At 37.2% G+C, this 17,605-nt stretch overlaps 1 protein-coding gene across 1 annotated transcript in view; it reads left to right on the top strand.

The window, feature by feature from the left end:
• The window catches only part of LOC126248390 (calcium-dependent secretion activator-like), a 1,500,396-nt gene that overhangs the window by 1,190,633 nt on the left and 292,158 nt on the right, over positions 1 to 17,605 (top strand). The gene's annotated exons all lie outside the window — the stretch shown is intronic.

Here is a 17,605-nt window from a genome sequence, read left to right on the forward strand (position 1 = left end):
TTATTTATCCTTTGATCTGCAGATAGTCTTCATGTTATTAATGTAATCAAATTTCCAAAATACTGTGATGGTATCATGTTTTTATTGACATCTACACTGACACCAGTACTGCAGGATGATCTCATATGGGCCAAGAATGACATGTGCAGAAGGTTGGTGGTATGTGATCTTCAAGTATTGATGAGAGCACAGAGTCAATACTGCTGCTTCAATAAAACACTCCATTTTATTCAAAGTTTCTCATGCAGTTGGTGAATAGATGTGGCTCAGATTCTGACCTTGGTTAGCAGCAACAGATGAGTCCACTGAGGCACCAGAATGCTGGAACAGCACAACAGTGGTTGGCAGAGATTGTGGCCCTGCAATGTTGTGGCTGAAATAGTGTACTCCACCGACAACTAATGGTAGATATGTAGACATCCTAGGATGGACCCAGGAGTTTCTGGTGATGGCAATCAGTGAGAGGCCTCACCTCAGTAGACAACTTCAAAGCCTGGAACCATCAGCGATTGCTGATGGCACATAGACAAGGAGCTTCATCTAGTTGATAGTGCTGCTCAGTGAAGCTTTAGTTGCTTAGTTGCACATCTGACTCATGTCTAGTGCAGAGACTATGCCAAATAAATCCATTGTGCCAATGGAATGAAGCTAATTGCTGAAATGGTGGCATATATACTTGCCATGGCTTGCCGAATTGTGACAGGTTCTCTGCTCCCCTGTGCAGCTGGCTGTAAAATATTGCTTTATGTTACAGTATATAGCAATCCAGCCCACTGCTAAGTTTCAACACTGCATTGCAGAACATAATGTCAGCATTACTGCAGTACACAACCACAAAACTATGGAATTGCCTGGCCCATCTTCTCTGCTGTTGCCTGTGTAAGACTGACACTGCAACAGTTCTTTCCCTTCTGAGGAATTTGTTCTTCTCAATTTCAGGCTGCTGCTGAATATCTTGAACTACTGAAAAGAAAGTGCTTTTATTTTAACTACATTTTTTCTGTACCAACTTGCACAGTACCACTATATACACCTTGCACACTATTTTTTTTAATACCTATACCATCCACCTTTCAGTGTATGGTGTTCCATTAGTTTGGTCAAAACTTGTGATTGATCCATTGGCTTGGAATGCAATCGATTGGGGATAGGTTTGACAGACAGTTTTCTGCGAATGGTGGACAGAACCCATACAAGTGATGACCACAGTGAAGGAAGTTCCAAAGGGAAAGTGGCAGAGATGACCTCACCAGTAAATGTGAAGTTACAACTCCCTACCTGAATAACAATCATCCAGGCTAGACATTGATCCCACAAAAAATGAGGGAGGGAGTTAGGAGATCTGACACTGGTACTGGCTGCAGTATTGCTAAATATGCTGCAACAACTGTTCTGTGCTAATGAATCCATTCTGTAATATTATCAGCTCATCAAGAGAACCATGTACTTGGAATCAAGGGTGTTAACTCAGGTAGATCTGGTTGTTTACTGCCTGTTATTGTTGCTGGAAGCCAAAGCTTCTGTCCTGAAATGTCATTTTGTGTACTTTTTCATAGTTACCTGCTGTTCTGTAATCACAGTGACTGAGTCATAGACAGTGCACCCACTGAGATCCAACTTTCTGAAAGTATGGGTGGACTGCAAGGATGTCCCATGGGAATCCTACCACATCTGTTTCTAAAAGGAAGATGTAACGCTCCTGTTTTTTTTTTTTTTTTTTTTTTTTTTTTTTTTTTTTTTTTTTTTTTTTTTTAACTTTGCATTTGCCTGGTTCATTGATGACTGAAAAGAACATCACAAAAGTTTCAAGCTTCACAAAATTATTTTTTGATATTAGTTGACAACCAAACTGCACAGACTCCCGAGGTAATCTAAACACACTGACTGACTGACTGACCACTGACTTCACTTTAAATACAATTTTTAACAATTGCTACATTGTTAATTTATTACAAAACGTAAGTACCAGTTAAAAACAGTTTCATCTGACGTAACTGCTGTTACATTTGTACAGATTATAATATATAATGTAGAATAAGGTATTATTTTTTATTATTATCATCTTTGGTCTTTTATGTGAAAATTAATTTACAATCTGATTTCAACAATGATTTTGATTTTAGTTTAATTTTGAATTAGTGATTTTATGAATTTTGTTGCTAACATTAGTTCAAAGTATACACATCATGCTTCGCCAGATTACATAAATTAAGTACACATTTGTTGTCTTATATGCCAGAGTTTTGTAAATTTGGGTAGTGAAACTAACAAGAGGTAATTATCTGTGTAATTTACAAGCACCATTAATTAAAATAAATTACATAAAAATGAATAGGGAATGAATTTGCATCACTGGATAATAATTGTTATTTTCATTTGAATTGGAATGATTTTTAGTGTTAACTAATGTGCCAATTGCAGTTATGGTAATTAGAGGCATTAATTATTTACGCCAACATTTCCACAGACTCTTACTATTTGTTGCTAGATATTTATTACTTCAATTTCTCGATTTGATATATAATTTAGCATATGTATATAATTCTGTTAATGACAACAATCTATTGACAATCACAATAAAGTCCGTCCTTCCAGAATATTCTAGATGTGTTTATAAAGAATAATAGGTTTTTTGGCAAATTGAACTGAATGATATCTATAAAGATGCACTTAAAAGGCCTTAGGGAGCACTGAATCATACGATAAATACACGGATTCATGTAAAAAAAAGGTGGTACCAGACACTTCATAATAATCTTGGGAGAGGCTGTAGCATTAACCCCTACCCCAGCAACTCTTACAAGTATTACTTGGATGAATGGTTGCTAAATACTTATACATGATCTGGTACTATCAAATCACATATTTTCAATTCATTTGAATGTTCATATTATGAGTGTTAATAGAAGAAATTGGTTTTTTCTTTATTTTTTAGCTGTCAGTACAGTCACTGGTTCACATCAGACATCTTAAGGAATTGGCAGCTCACAATCATCAGTCCTTTTGTGCAGTCCATCTTGTGTATAACCCCTCTTTTTCTGGCATTCTCTATGCTGCAATAGCACATTTCACTATTAGTTTTACAGTTTTTAGTTGTTTACTTCCAGGTCTGATAAGGATCTTGGATACAATTCTCTAGGTAGGAACAGGGATGAACTCCTTACTTGAGGTACTCATATAGGTTACAATTAAGGTTACATCAGGTATAAATATATCAAACTTATTCACATATTATTCTATACTATTAGCATATTTATAAACAGAATGACACAAAGATAAGCATATCTAAACTGTAAAGATTTAACTATATACACATTAAAGTCAACAGACAAAAATAAATGATATAAGTACCCTTTCTTTGTAATTAGTATTTCAGTATATTCCACTATACAAAATATCTGACTGCCCAGATCTCATTTAACTCTTTATCATATCAAACTTAAATTCACAGACTGTTCCTCATCACCTAATCTTGTAATGACATACTTTTCACAAAATGTCTTTTCTCACAGTGAAACTTGTCCATTTAATAACATTGTCCATTTGAACATCTCATTAGCAACTTCATAAAATCATGACCATGCTTGTAATTCTCATAGAACCAACTTTGAACTACTTCATCATATCCCTTCCCAAAAATCAAATACAAGAATCTCCATTATCTTATATACTCCCAAATTCTGTACTGTCAAGAAAATGCTAACAATAACTTATCTGTAACTATTATACACTGTTACAGTACAGACACACATGTATCTAGAAAATTGTCTTTTACTTCCAGAACTATATATTGTCCCACCAATTACCTTCTGAATATCATCACAGGTTAATAAAGCTAATGACATGCATAGAAAAGGTAAACATTACTTACTAATACAGATTGTCCACAGAGCGTGATGACCAGAAAGTAGTTTCTTAACAACACTTACAATACTTATTATATATATAGTACACACTTTGACCTATTATCATCCTCATCTTTACAAACCAGTCATAACTTTCTCACTATGTTTTACACAACTCATTTCTCATGAACTGGTTTTAAAATGTCCTTGTCACTTATGTTTCTGTTATAGTAGTAACTATTGTCTGAAATGCTTAAAGAATCATTATTTACACATCTTAAGAGTTTCAAAATTATTATAAATTATGGTCAATTGCTACTGTAAGAAAGTCAAATTTAGTACACAGTTTACATTTTCAAATTATTCCTAAAATAATGTCACTCAATATTCATTTTACATACAGAAAACTTATACTACAGAGAATGGATAGTATTTACAGTAAGAGATAAATTCATTACAGGTTTATAGGTGCATAGAAGAAGTAGCATCCAGAAACGAAAGGAAGAAAATAGAATACTACATAGCTCAGTGACCTAGTGCTTGCAACACACTCGACACAAAGATGTGGTGTCCTCTTGAGGGCTTTTACATCATCTTATTTTTTCTTGGTGTTCGACACTTGCTTATAGGCTTTCAGTTCAGTTATGTTATGTAAACCAAATAACCTTCCAGATTTTGGACACACCAGCCTGTATGCATTTGGGTGCACAATAAGCTTTTGATTGGACCATTATAGATGTCAAAGAATTTCTTTAATTAATTGCATATACCCTTGGTTTTTTCATGTGTCTTCACGAGGCCCAGATCATCGATTGCAAAATTTGAAAGTTGCAAATTCTTATCTCGTCTGTTTTTCCTCAATTTAACTTGTTGTTCCTTTACTTTCTTGACTCTTTCTTCTCTTTCCTGTGGACTCATACCCTTACATGCTGGGAATTCAATTAATTCATTGATCAGATTCGGTGGTTCCTTGTGATACATTATTTCATAGGGGCAAAACCCAGTAGACAAATGCTGGAAGCTGTTCAGTATATCTTCAAAGCTGTCTACGTACTCTATCCAAATTATATGATTTTTGTTGCAATAAGTTCTAAATAATCTCCCTATTTCTCTCATGTAATGTTCAGCCGGATTGCTTGACAAGTGGTTAGGAGATATGAGATATGGTTTATGTTCTCATCCTCAACAAATGCTTTCCAAAGTTTAGAAGTAAATTGTGCTTCATTGTCAGAATGTATGCTCTTCGGTTTTTCTACCTTTGTGAAAAAGTCTTTTTTATTTTCAAAACGATGTTCTTACTTGCTTTCTTTAATGGATATAGTTTAATTAATTTTGAAAAAAGATCCACCATGACAAGTATATAACAAAATCCTCCTTTAGCCTTAGGCAAAAATCAACTGTTACAAGTTGTAGTTGTTATTTTGGCATGATGTTTTGCATAAATCCTTTTGCAGGTTTGATTACTAACTTTTATCCTCTGCCACCTGTCACATGTAGATAATTGTTTCCTCACTCTCCTGGCAATGTTGTAAAAGTATACATTTTCTTGGATATTTTGGATACATTTCTGTGTCCCACAATGTCCGAAACTCTTATGCACATACTTTATCAGTACTTCAACATACTGCTCTGGCCAACACAATCTCCAAGCATCACTGTCTACACTGTATCTTCTGAAAAGTATACCCTTGTGCACTTTATAATACTGCTCTACTTTCTCGTATCCTCCCTTACCCAGATAACATTTAACTAACTTCCAGTTGGAATCATGGTTCTGATATCTACAGATGTCACTACAAATTTTTATGATTTCATTCTCATGTTTCACCCCTTTTAGATACATAATCCAAAATTCCCTGCCACACTCATCACTTGTATTTTCACCCTCTCCTCCCATTGGCAATCTTGATAGAGCATCAGCAGTTAGATTTTCTTCACCTTTTATGTACTGTACTGTATAGCTGAACTGCTGGAGGAATAGTGCCCGCGTGGTTATCCTGTTGTGATGCAAAGTACACTCTTGTATATGGATTAAAGCCTTATGTCCTAATAATTGATTTTTGAATTTGGTGAAACCCCAATAGACTGCTAACAATTCTTTTTCGGTGACAGTATATGACTCCTCATGTTTTTCTAAAGTTATACTCAGAAAAGCTCTATCACACCATCTACCATCTTTTCTTGGAACAAATGAGCTCCCAGTTGGTAGTCACTGCTGTCAGTCATAATGCAAAATGGCTCTTTAAGGTCAGGTCTGTATAACATTTTACTATTATACATCTGTTTCTTGATGTTGATGAATGCCTCCTGATAATCCTTGTCCTATGCTGAAATGCTGTCCTTCTTCAACAAGTTGTTCAAAAATGGTTGATTTAAAGCTTGAGTGCTGACAAACTTATGGTAGTAGCCACAAATTCCATAAAATGATTTAACTTGTTTCTTAGTCTTGGGTGCAGGAAATTTGGCAATTGCTTCAAGTATTTCTTCATCAGGCAAGACTGTTGTTTAACCCTGAATTTGCACTTCTTTAGTTTTAATGACATACTTCAGCCAACAAACATATATGCTCTTCCCAACTCTTTCCTGTTACATGTATGTCATCAACATAAAGGACTAGTTTACTTAACAGTTCTTTTCCTAGAACAAAATCTAATGCTCGGATAAATTGTGCAACTGATACATTAAAAACAAATGGTACAATACAATAGCAATAGCATCTTCCTCCATACAAAAATGCAGTATACTTCCTAGATTGAATCTCCAATGGTACCTGATGGAAACCCGCTGTTAAGTATAAACTAGACACGTATTTCATATGTTCAAATTTATGTAATAACTTGTCTATGTTCTCAGGGTGTTTAGTTCCCGTCTCATTATTTGATTAAATGTCTCAAATCAAGCACAAGTCCTACTCTACCGTCACATTTGGAAACTATCACCAATTGGTTATTGTATGCACTATTGCACCTTTCAGTTACTTCCCATTCCACCATCTTTTGTAGTTCTTTCTCCACAGTTTTTCTTTTTGAGATGGGTACTCCATATGGTTTGATAAAAAATTGTTTGTAAGGTTTTAGATTAAGTCTACATTCATACTTTTTCACTTTCCAAGGTTTCTCACTAAACACATCTTTGTACTCTCACAACAAACCACCTAATTGATCTGTCTCTTCTTTATCTAGACTCCCAGCTTCCTTTAGTTTGGTGGACACTAATTCAGCATACTTGTCTTCACTGCATTCTTCTTCATTGCCTTCCTCATTAAATTCAATCTGTTCATTTACAGAAATCTTCTAATTCAAAACTTGTTCTCCAGGCAATTTTGGATGATTAGTTCAGTCACATATTGGATTGATAAGTTTTAACTTTTCATTATTCCAGTCAAACCTGCAGTTACTCCTTGTATCCAATTCATTCTGAACAAAATATTTTCATTGAGATCAGGGACTACTAAACATCCTTGGTTATACTGTACATCATTAATGGTGAAAGATATTAAGGCTTGCCTGATTACAACTTTGCTGTGCCCACCAGTTGTTCCCTTTATTTTGATTCCAATAACAGGATATTCTTCAAAGTCAACACTATGTCTTATCTGGTCTCTAAATTTTTCAGAAATGGATCAAACAGGACTGCCCGTGTCTAAGAGACAAACTCCCTCATAATTTGCAACTTTTATGCTTATATACGAGCAACCTAAAACTTTTTCCTTCCAGCTTTCCTCATCTTCATGCAACAAATCATCCTAAATCTCTCTAAAGTCCTAGTCATTTATACCATTTTTGTCTGCACAATTTCTGTTACTTGTCTGTAGCTTACTTAGAGCTACAACAGAGGATTGCTTGGTGTCTTGTCCCTCTTTTACACACTGTATACTTTTCCCAGAACTGATCCCACTGTAAGCCTGCTGATTGGTTTTACCTTTCCAGTTGGAATGCAATTCTTCAGAAATAATCTTGATGATGCTTTTTACTCTGTCACTGTCACTATAACCCTTGTAAGTATCACAAAAAGTTTCTAGCATCACATCTAAATCGTAATGGCTGTCCACGTGTTCCTTATCTGATGATACCTTCCCAGTTTGCATTGGTACAATCAGGTTCTCATATTCTTTACAAATACTACTAGCATCATCTTCTTCACCATTAACTAAATCTTCTTTAACCTCCATATATACCATGCTGTCTAATTCTTCCTCCCATTCATCATTACTACTGACACTTTCACTGTCAACATTACCACACATGCTATCGTCTCCAATACTAGACACTTCTACAACATCTTTACAATGATCCTCAGAATTGTTGACAAGTACACCAGCACAAGTATCATCACTCAAGTGCTTAACAGGGATAAATTCTTCCTCCATTAATTTACCTAATTGAAATTCATCAAGATTACTATCAGAACCAAAATTTTCTTTGTAAACTTCTTCACCACACTGATTATATAGATTTGAGATAGTTTCCTCCTCTAACAGAACCTCTTCAACATTCTTACAGATAGTAATACTTCTGTCTTCAACACTTTCATTCATAATTTTCCAGAAGTTACTGTCAAACTGTAATTTGCTTATCTGATGTGCTCTTTTTACATTAGTCTTCTCATTTCCACTCCAATATCTTCAATTACTCTGTCTTACATAACTAATTTTGATGTCTCTAGACCAGTGGTGTTTAGCTTGATTTTGGTATTTATTTCTCGCCCTAAACTGACAGCCTCCCAATGAGGCATCCATCAGTTGCTTCATCTTGATTGGTGATTATGTAATTGTCTGTTACTATTCTCCCAAGGTCGCTCCCTGTTGTCATGTCCTCTGTTTCTATTCCCATTACTATTCTTGATCCATCTATTTTCACTTCTATTGTAACCACTATTATTATTCTGATTTTCATTATCATTCCTGTCTTGATTCCTGCTTTGATTCCACCCCCCAGATGGTTGATTGCCAAATCTGCCATTATTTAACCTCTCATTTCTCTCAAAGGCTCTATCCATCTTATCTACATATCTCAAGAACTGATATGCAGAATCATCTGGTCCATAAATCAACTCCCACTGTACTCTTTTTGGTAATCTCGTTTTTAAGGCATCTATTTGTATCAGTTCATCAAATGTTTTGTCTAAGTGTACTAATTTCCTCAATTGCTTTTCACAAAAACACTTAAAGCTACCAACACTTTCACTATACATTTTACCATTCCAAAACTGACTTTTATTCCTAGCTTACTCAGATTCTGACCAAAACTTATTTAAGAAATTTCTTTCAAATTCATCATATGACATGGTAGAATTAAGATTCTACCTATTCTACGTATTCCATTTGCAATGGAAGTAGAAGAGGACCAAAAACTACCATTTGTAGACGTGCTGGTCACAAGGGACGACGAAAACCTGGTAGATAACATGTGCCTAAAACGAACACACATGGACCAATACCTGCACAAACTATCAAACCACCACCCAAGCCAGAAAAGAAGCATGATTCATATGCTCGTAATGCGAGCAGGATGAATATGTGAGCCACAGCAACTCAAACGCAAAATGCAACATCTGGAAAGTGTTCTGAGGAGCAATGGGTACTCCACAAATTATATTAGAAGTGTAACAGAACCAAAGACTCGGTGAAGTAAGAAATCAGGAAAAGAAGTGTCGGGTACAGCCTTTCTGCCATACATTCCCAGAGTCACAGATATTACACAAACATAGCGTAAAGACAATTTTCAAACCAACAAGGAAGATCAAAGAATGTCTTAGATTGGCAAAGGATAAAAGGGACCCTCTTGAAATGTCGGGAATAGATCGCTTACCATGCATATGCGGAAAAGTTTACAGCAGAATGGCTGGGCGATCAATCAACACCAGGAGTAAGGAACATAAGCGACATTGCAGGTTGGGGCAGGTGGAGAAATTGGCCATGGCAGAGCATGAGCTGAGTGAGACCGACCGTGTAATAAAATTCTCCAACACAGAAGTTCTGGCTGTAGAGAAGCACTATCACACCCACTTGTTTAGAGAAGCTGTAGAAATACACAAACACGGGAACAGCTTCCACAAGAAGAGTAAAGCCTTAAGGTAAATGGATTCTGGCTTCCGGTACTGCAGAAAATGACCAGTGCAGGTAGCAAGATGAGAACTGCTCCGGAAATGACCGTGGAGATGCACTTGGATGTTGGCGCACCAGGTACATATAGTCTGCAGCTGCGAGGTCAGCTCCAGTTCACCACCGGCAATGGAGGGTGAAGATTTGACAATACCAGCCACTCATGCTGGCGTAACATCAGTAAAATCATCAGACAAACGTCGGCTGAAGAACCCGAGACAGAAGAAAATAGGCAGTTTGTGAACAACTGGCCATGAAAGCCTTAACAATTTTGTAAATCTTGGTTTCTCATTGATGAAACCATCTCAAGTCATGAGGAGTGTTAAAGCTGTCATCCTGCGGCAACATTTCAACAAGTTTTGACAAATTTAATTCTCACCAGAAGATAAGTGGCAAGTGCCAAGTTGAAATATCATGGAATGTATTAAATGACAACCAGCTGTAAACCCAAAACATGTTTGAACAAGTTTCCTACTCTTCAACTTCAGGCAAAGTGCTGGGTTCATTTCCAGCTCATATCTTTATTGCTGCTGAACTGCAGGCTTCTCTGCCTCATCTACCAGGGCTGGGACAATCAGGCATTTCCAGAAGGGATACTATGGATGCCAGGGGCAGAATCACAGATGGTGGTGGGGGTCTTCCGGCTTGTTTGAGTGTTATAGCATCAGGTCTCAAAGCTGCCTGTCTGTTCCATCCACTGCATTTGTCACTTTGACATCAGAGTGCTCTTGATGTATTCTTGCAAACTATACAACCCATGAGGTGCTCAGTTGGAAACCACTGTTCTGGTTGACAATATCATCACGGACCTGCATCTCCACTACCTCGTTGATGGTTGGGTGCTAGAACCTGTTTGACCAGCACGAAACCTCTGTCTGTTCAAAATCAAACATATTACCTTTGTTGAGGCTGTTCTGTGCCACTGCTGATTTGTCTGTTTTGCTAAGACGAATACGTCTCACGTGTTCTGTGTAGTGCTGTGAAATACACCATTGCATCTGGCTGATGTATTGGTTTTCATATTCACCCCTGTTGCTGTAGACCCCAGGTATCCATAAGTGTAGTTTGTTCTTCATTGAGCCAAGCATAGTTTTGATTTTAGCCAATGAGGGGTAAATGGTTTTAATATTGTTTTTGTCCAATACCCTGATGATCTTGTCTGTGGGCAGCCCAGCACACGTAAGGTACGCCGGATGTTTTGTATCTGCTTCAAGATAGTCTTTTTTCTTCTTCTTGCCTGACTGGAGAGCACATCTTATCTGCATCTCTGAGTAGTCATTCTTGTGAAAGGCTTCCCTCAGATGCTGCAAACTGATAGCTAGACTCTTCTTGTCACATATGTTTCATGCTCTGTGCACCAGGGTTGTGAGCCCAGATTTTAATTGTACTGGTTGTTGGCATCTGTTGACATTTAGTTTCAGATCTTTGTGTGTATTTTTCTATAGACAGAATGTCCCCGTGTGCTGTCAGTTTTCTTCCTAATCAGGATATTGAGAGAAGGCAGGCATTCATTGTCTTCTACCTCCATGGTGTACTTTATATTCTCGAGCATGCTGTTAAGGTGGCCAAGAAATTCCTTCAGGTTTTCTTCACCATGGAGTCACACTGTGAATGTGTCATCCACATATCATTAGAAGGGATTTGATTCCAGATGCATGGTTCTCAGAGTCATTTCCTTGAAGTTTTCTATGTGTGGTGCAAGGTGGATCCCATATTGACTTCTTTTAACTACTGGTAGAACATTTTACATGACTGAAAGTATGTGGTAGTGAGCACATGGCAGAACAGTTCCACAATGTCTAAATCAAAGTGTCTTCCTAGTAATGTCAAGGAGTCCTCTACTGAAACTCCTTGTGATGAGAGATGTGAGATCATAACTGACCAGGAGATCACCCTCATCCAGATGTTTCTACTGAAGCACCTTCACAAATTCAGTTCAGTTCTTTACATGGTGTGTTCTGTGACCCACAATAGCCATTAGAATTTGTTCATCTATCACATACATTGGTGAATTTGTCATGTCCATTATTGGATGTAGCAGAATACCCATCTTGTGTATCTTTGGAGGGCTGGTATTCTGGGCTATAGCCTTCTGACCATATCCTTGTCCATACTGAGTGGTTCAGGAATGAGATGATGTTTCTAGTCATCATGGTGTAGGATTCTTTACTACTGTCTTGTAAGCTTGGTCTTGAATAGTGTCTCAATCTTCTGCCAGTAATCAACTGATCGTACCTGCACTGATACATTGCCTTCATCAGCTGCTGTGATGATTGTGCCTTTGTCTTCTTGGAGGTCACATATTTCCTTATGTTCTGCCAAGTTTTTGATGATTTTGTTTTATTGAAAAATAACATCTTGTCAGCTGAATTCAGCATGATATGTGACCTCTGAGAAGACAAAGACACAGCAGCTGAAAAAAGTAATGCATCAGTGGTGCTACGATCAGTTGACTACTGGCAGAAGGTTCAAATGCTATTACAAGATCCACCTTACTAGCTAGTGGAAAGAATTCTACACCAGCTATGACTGGGAAGACCATTTCACTCCTAAAAAACTCATGATTGAATAAGGATATGGTCTGAAGGCTCTAACCCAGAGCACCAATACCACCAGCGCTATATGGCCTCCCAAAGATACACAAGAAGGAAGTTCTGCTACTTACACTATTGGAAACAATAAATTCACCAATATATAGAATAGCTAAACACCTGGCACAGCTACTAGAGCCTCTTGTGGGTTACTGTACAAACCATGTCAAAAACTCAATTGAGTTTGTGAAGGTGCTTCAGGAAATACACCTGGTGAAGGGTGATCACCTGGTCTTTTTTGATCTCATGTCTCTCTTCTCATGTGTATTGCAAGAGGGCTCCTTGACATTACTAGAGAGAAACGTTGATGAAGACACTGTGCAAGTGTTCCACCACATGTTCAGTACCACCCATTTCCAATGTGAAGGAAAGTTATGCCAGCAATTAGACAGAGTCACTATGGGATCCCCCCTTTTGTCAGGCATCACAAACCTCTATATGGACCACTTCATAGAAATGATTCTCAGAACCATGCATCTGAAACCAAATGCATTCTACCAATATCCACATTCTTGAAGTGGCCACTTGCTGAAGAAAACCTTCAGGAATATCTTGACCATCGTACCAGCAAACAACAATATAAAGTTCACCATAGATACAGAAGAAAATCAATATCCCAATGAAGCAGATAACTAATGGCACACTGTGAAATTCCATATTCAGAAAAAGACCCACATGGTCCTGCATCTAACTGTCAGTAGCTGTCACCATCCAGCCCAACCCAAATCTGTACTCACCACCCTGGTGCACAGAGCAGAAGACATCTGCAGCAAGAAGAGTCTAGTCACTGATTTGCAGCATCTGAGGGAAGTCTTTTGCAAGGACAGCTACTCAGGGACATAGATAAGATACACACCCCATTCAAGCAAGAAGGAGAAAAAAGACACTCTGAAGAAGACATAATGTATACTGGGCTGTCCACAGACAAGATTACCAGGATACGAGAGAAAAACAATATCATAAGCATTTACCTCTCATTGGTTAGGATAAAAGATACACAAGGTACAGGGCCGTGATGACCTTGTGAACTAGAATAGTGGTTTCCCAGTGAGCTCCACAAGGGATATAACACTAGGAATAATAACTCAAGAGTGCTCTGATGTGAAAGCAGTGAAGGGAGTCGACATGACACCAAACCCTCTAACATTCTTGGAGTCCTCCCCAACACTGTCCGTGCCACGACTTCTGCAGTTGGCCCAGCCATTGCCAATGAGGCAGAGGAGCTTGTGGTCTAAGGGCTTTACAAGTACAAACTGGACATGAACCTGACACTGCCTCTTAAGATGACAAGTATGAAGCTTGTCAAAATGCTGGTGCAGAACAATGCCTTGATTCATTTGATACCCCAAGAAGATTTAATTATTGAAATTCACTGAGAAAGCCTGCATTTACATTAGGTTTCTCATTCTCAGTCTGTCTGTTTCAATACATTTGCAGCAACATTCTGAGACTTTTTGGTCCAAGCACTCACTCCCTAATAAAACAAATTATAGAAGTGAATGATCATGTTTCAAGGGCTGAATATAAAGGTCCATGTAATCTTTATGATTAGATATCTAAGGTCACCATAACTGAAGCATTACATTAATTATCACATATTATCCACTTCTGTTGTACCACTGCTTCTCTTTTTTGGAACTAATTCAGAAATCAGTTTACCTTAACTGGAAAAGACCTGTTGTCATATAGGTCTGTACAACTTACTGAACAAAAATATTGTAAAACTGCACAGTGAATTAGGAGTAACTCTGGGAACAACACTGGAAATCAAAGACAAATTAATAAGCAATTCAAAGTACAAAAAGTGATTTGGAAATCATTATCTGGAACAGTCAGCAGTACCTACACTGAAAACATAGAGAGACTGTGGCTCACAGATCTACTGATTGTCAGATTCTGCTAGTGAAATAAAAATACATTATGAGTTTCTGCAAATATCCAGACTGTGATTGGGGAGTTAACATTAATAATATGTTTCTTTTTATTCATAAATTTTCCACTACTGTGTTACCTTAGTGTTGATGTGACTTCTGATAAAAATGAAAATCTGAAACTAGATAAAATAGGCATAAACATACATAAAATAGAGGAGCATAATAAGACAGAGATTCTGACACCAGTTCTCCAATTCCTGTAACAGAATTGTATGTTCTTGAGGTGTAAATGGGAGAGGCACTGTGATAAGAAATAGATTTTTCTGCTATACAATATTACTTAACTTGATTTTTGTATATTTTATTCAGTATAATTCACAATTCTCAACTTCGCAAGTAGGCTTCTGTGAGAGTACGTGAATTCTCAAAAATAAAATAGGAAGAGTATGTCTGATTTTGTGTGCTAAAGGTAAGTAGCAACTATAATGTGTCCTAATAACAGCTCATTGATGATAGCAGCAATACTGGAATAATAACCAGATACTGACAGTATGATGGTATATTTAATGATGTATGTTGGAAAAATTTTCTACACATTGCTTATTTTTATTTGATTCTGTATCTTTGCACTGAGTCCTTATGTATTTGTTATAATCATTGTTGTTATCATTAACATCAGGTTTGTGCCAAAGTTAATCCTTTTCTCTAATTATTATGCTGACTGCCAAATTTAATGCAAAAACAGGGGATTGGCAATACAGGTTTTCTAAGAGTTTATAACAACATAAATAATATATAACCATCATTTGGATCCTGCGATTTGCTTTTCATGATTAATTTCATTGCGTGCTTGGATCAAAGCCATGTAACAGAAAAGATAATGTCTTCACTCATTGTACAGTGTTGGCCATTAAAGTTACACCAGAAAGGATAGCAAATAACAAAATTTTACTTACTGTGGATACAAGGTACAGTAGGAATATATAATGTAGAATCCGTCAATCTGTCAGTAATTTGTGGGTATACAGGGTAGAAAACTTAGTGGACAGATCTGCTAACTAAGGCAGCAAAAAAGGCTCTTCTGTGGTTTGGCATAAAGTTGAATTGAGCATGGTTGACAATTATGATTATGTCATTTCATGATGCTGCAACTCCTTGCCAGAGTTCATTAACAGCTGGCAGATGCTGGTGTGCCAGCCTTGTAGCAACACATGATCTGATGTTTTCCTTGCTTAGAAACCTGTGCAACATACTGGCCAAGGTTACAGTCTGTATTGTGGTAGGTCAGGATATACTATTAAAATGTAATTTCGCAGGGATCTCAAGGATAGGACACAACCAACAGCCATAATATTTCACAAATATAGCACCTGTTGTCTTGCTCACCAGCTATACAATCCAGAGATGACAGTTTAGTCTACAAAATAGCACCTCATAACATATACTGAGAAACTCCGTAGACCTATATATTTTTGCTGATGCTATACCTAGAATTGGCGCTTGTCTGAAAAGATGATGTAGTTGCCACTCCTGTGTCCATTGCTGTCATTTGGACCACAGATGTCGACACACCTCACTTCACAACAAAGGATCACCATGATGACAGAACGTAAAGCTCCAGACTGTCATGTAATCTTTTAGGTTATATGTCTTACTGCAAAGACCATTTTCTTAATCAAGGTACAGCTATATGATCCTGCATGGTAGAGTGAAAAATGCGTGTGTCTTCTGATGCTCTAGTCAAAGGGGGCCATAAAGATCACAGACATCACTGAGTGTGGTTTTCCAGAACTCATTGATTTAATATTCAGACAAGGTCACATGCAGTCAAAACTCAAATGCATTCTGAATGAGAAACCTCAAATCCTTACATGTAGAATGTAAATGGCATTACTCCCACCCACGTCATACAGCTGCCCTGAGATACTAATCATTTACATATCCCAACATGTATCACACTTTAAGACAATATGAGCTTTTTTGCATGCTGAATTCTTCATTTTATACTTTTAATGGCCAGCAGCATGGATTTAAAACAATTTGAATCCAGTAGGGTTTATTTGTAATGCTGAAAGTTACATCTTCTACATGGCCCTTTCAGTTTTTTATCTTCTCTAACGTTTTCCCTGCTGTATATAACTTTCCAAAAATCTTTACAAACATTTCAAATGTCAGTACTGTAAGAATGTTTTCTCACCTAACTTATGAGTTTATTACCAAGTGGCAGAACAAAGAACAATTCTCACATGCCATCAAGGAAAACATCTAGTTACCAATCATGCAACTGATGCCAAGCCAGCTGACTGTCTCATCCTGAAACTCATTAGCACAATGCTACAGACCAAGCTGTTGTTCTCTACTGGTAGCTAGCGACCGTAGTGTGCAATTATCTTGTCACATGGCAGGCCGAACAGCTTGGGCTGAAGTAACACATACAGAGAGAAACTTGCTGCGTTAGCAGATGGCTATTCTGAGCTAGGGGCATACAGAACTGCTAAGACTGTTGTGTGGTGAAAGGCTGTTACAATACCAATATTGAATGCTAAATGCATAATTCTATTATTGGTGAAAAGGATGAACATTCTTGTGAGGTAATTCTGAATACACTGCTGCCTCAAACAGCTAGTCCAGTATCCAACACATGAAAGACACATTTTTGACTTTCTGGCTATAAAAAGGTTGGATCTTTTTGAAGGTATCACCAGTGCAACAGTTGATATGTAGCTTGTGTGGAAAATGCTCTTGCAGTGGCCCTGCCTTCAACCTAACATATTGTTACAGAATACACTTCTCCTATTCCTAGTTATTTACGTACACACAAATTTATCTATGTCACTTGGTAAGTAAAGCAGCACTGATATAGCACCTGGAATATTACTGTTATCCTTTGGAGCCATGTGAACATTTTTATATACAAACGCCGAATCAGATTCCGAACACTTCACTATATTTCAGTGATAATTTCATCATTTAGGTGAGATATAGTTGAACATGGTATGTTTCAGTATAATGTATTGTCTCTTTGAACATATAAACTGAAAACAAATTCAGATAATACAAACTGAATGTGACAATAATTCATAAGAAGGAAAATTTAAAAGGTGAAAGAAATAGTGTAAGGAAGGGTAAATCCGACCTAATAATTTATTGTGGCTATAAAACCTTTATCTGAGGTCGGATCTTAACATCATA

This window comes from Schistocerca nitens, chromosome 3 (genome assembly GCF_023898315.1).
Source record: "Schistocerca nitens isolate TAMUIC-IGC-003100 chromosome 3, iqSchNite1.1, whole genome shotgun sequence".
NCBI lineage: Eukaryota > Metazoa > Arthropoda > Insecta > Orthoptera > Acrididae > Schistocerca > Schistocerca nitens.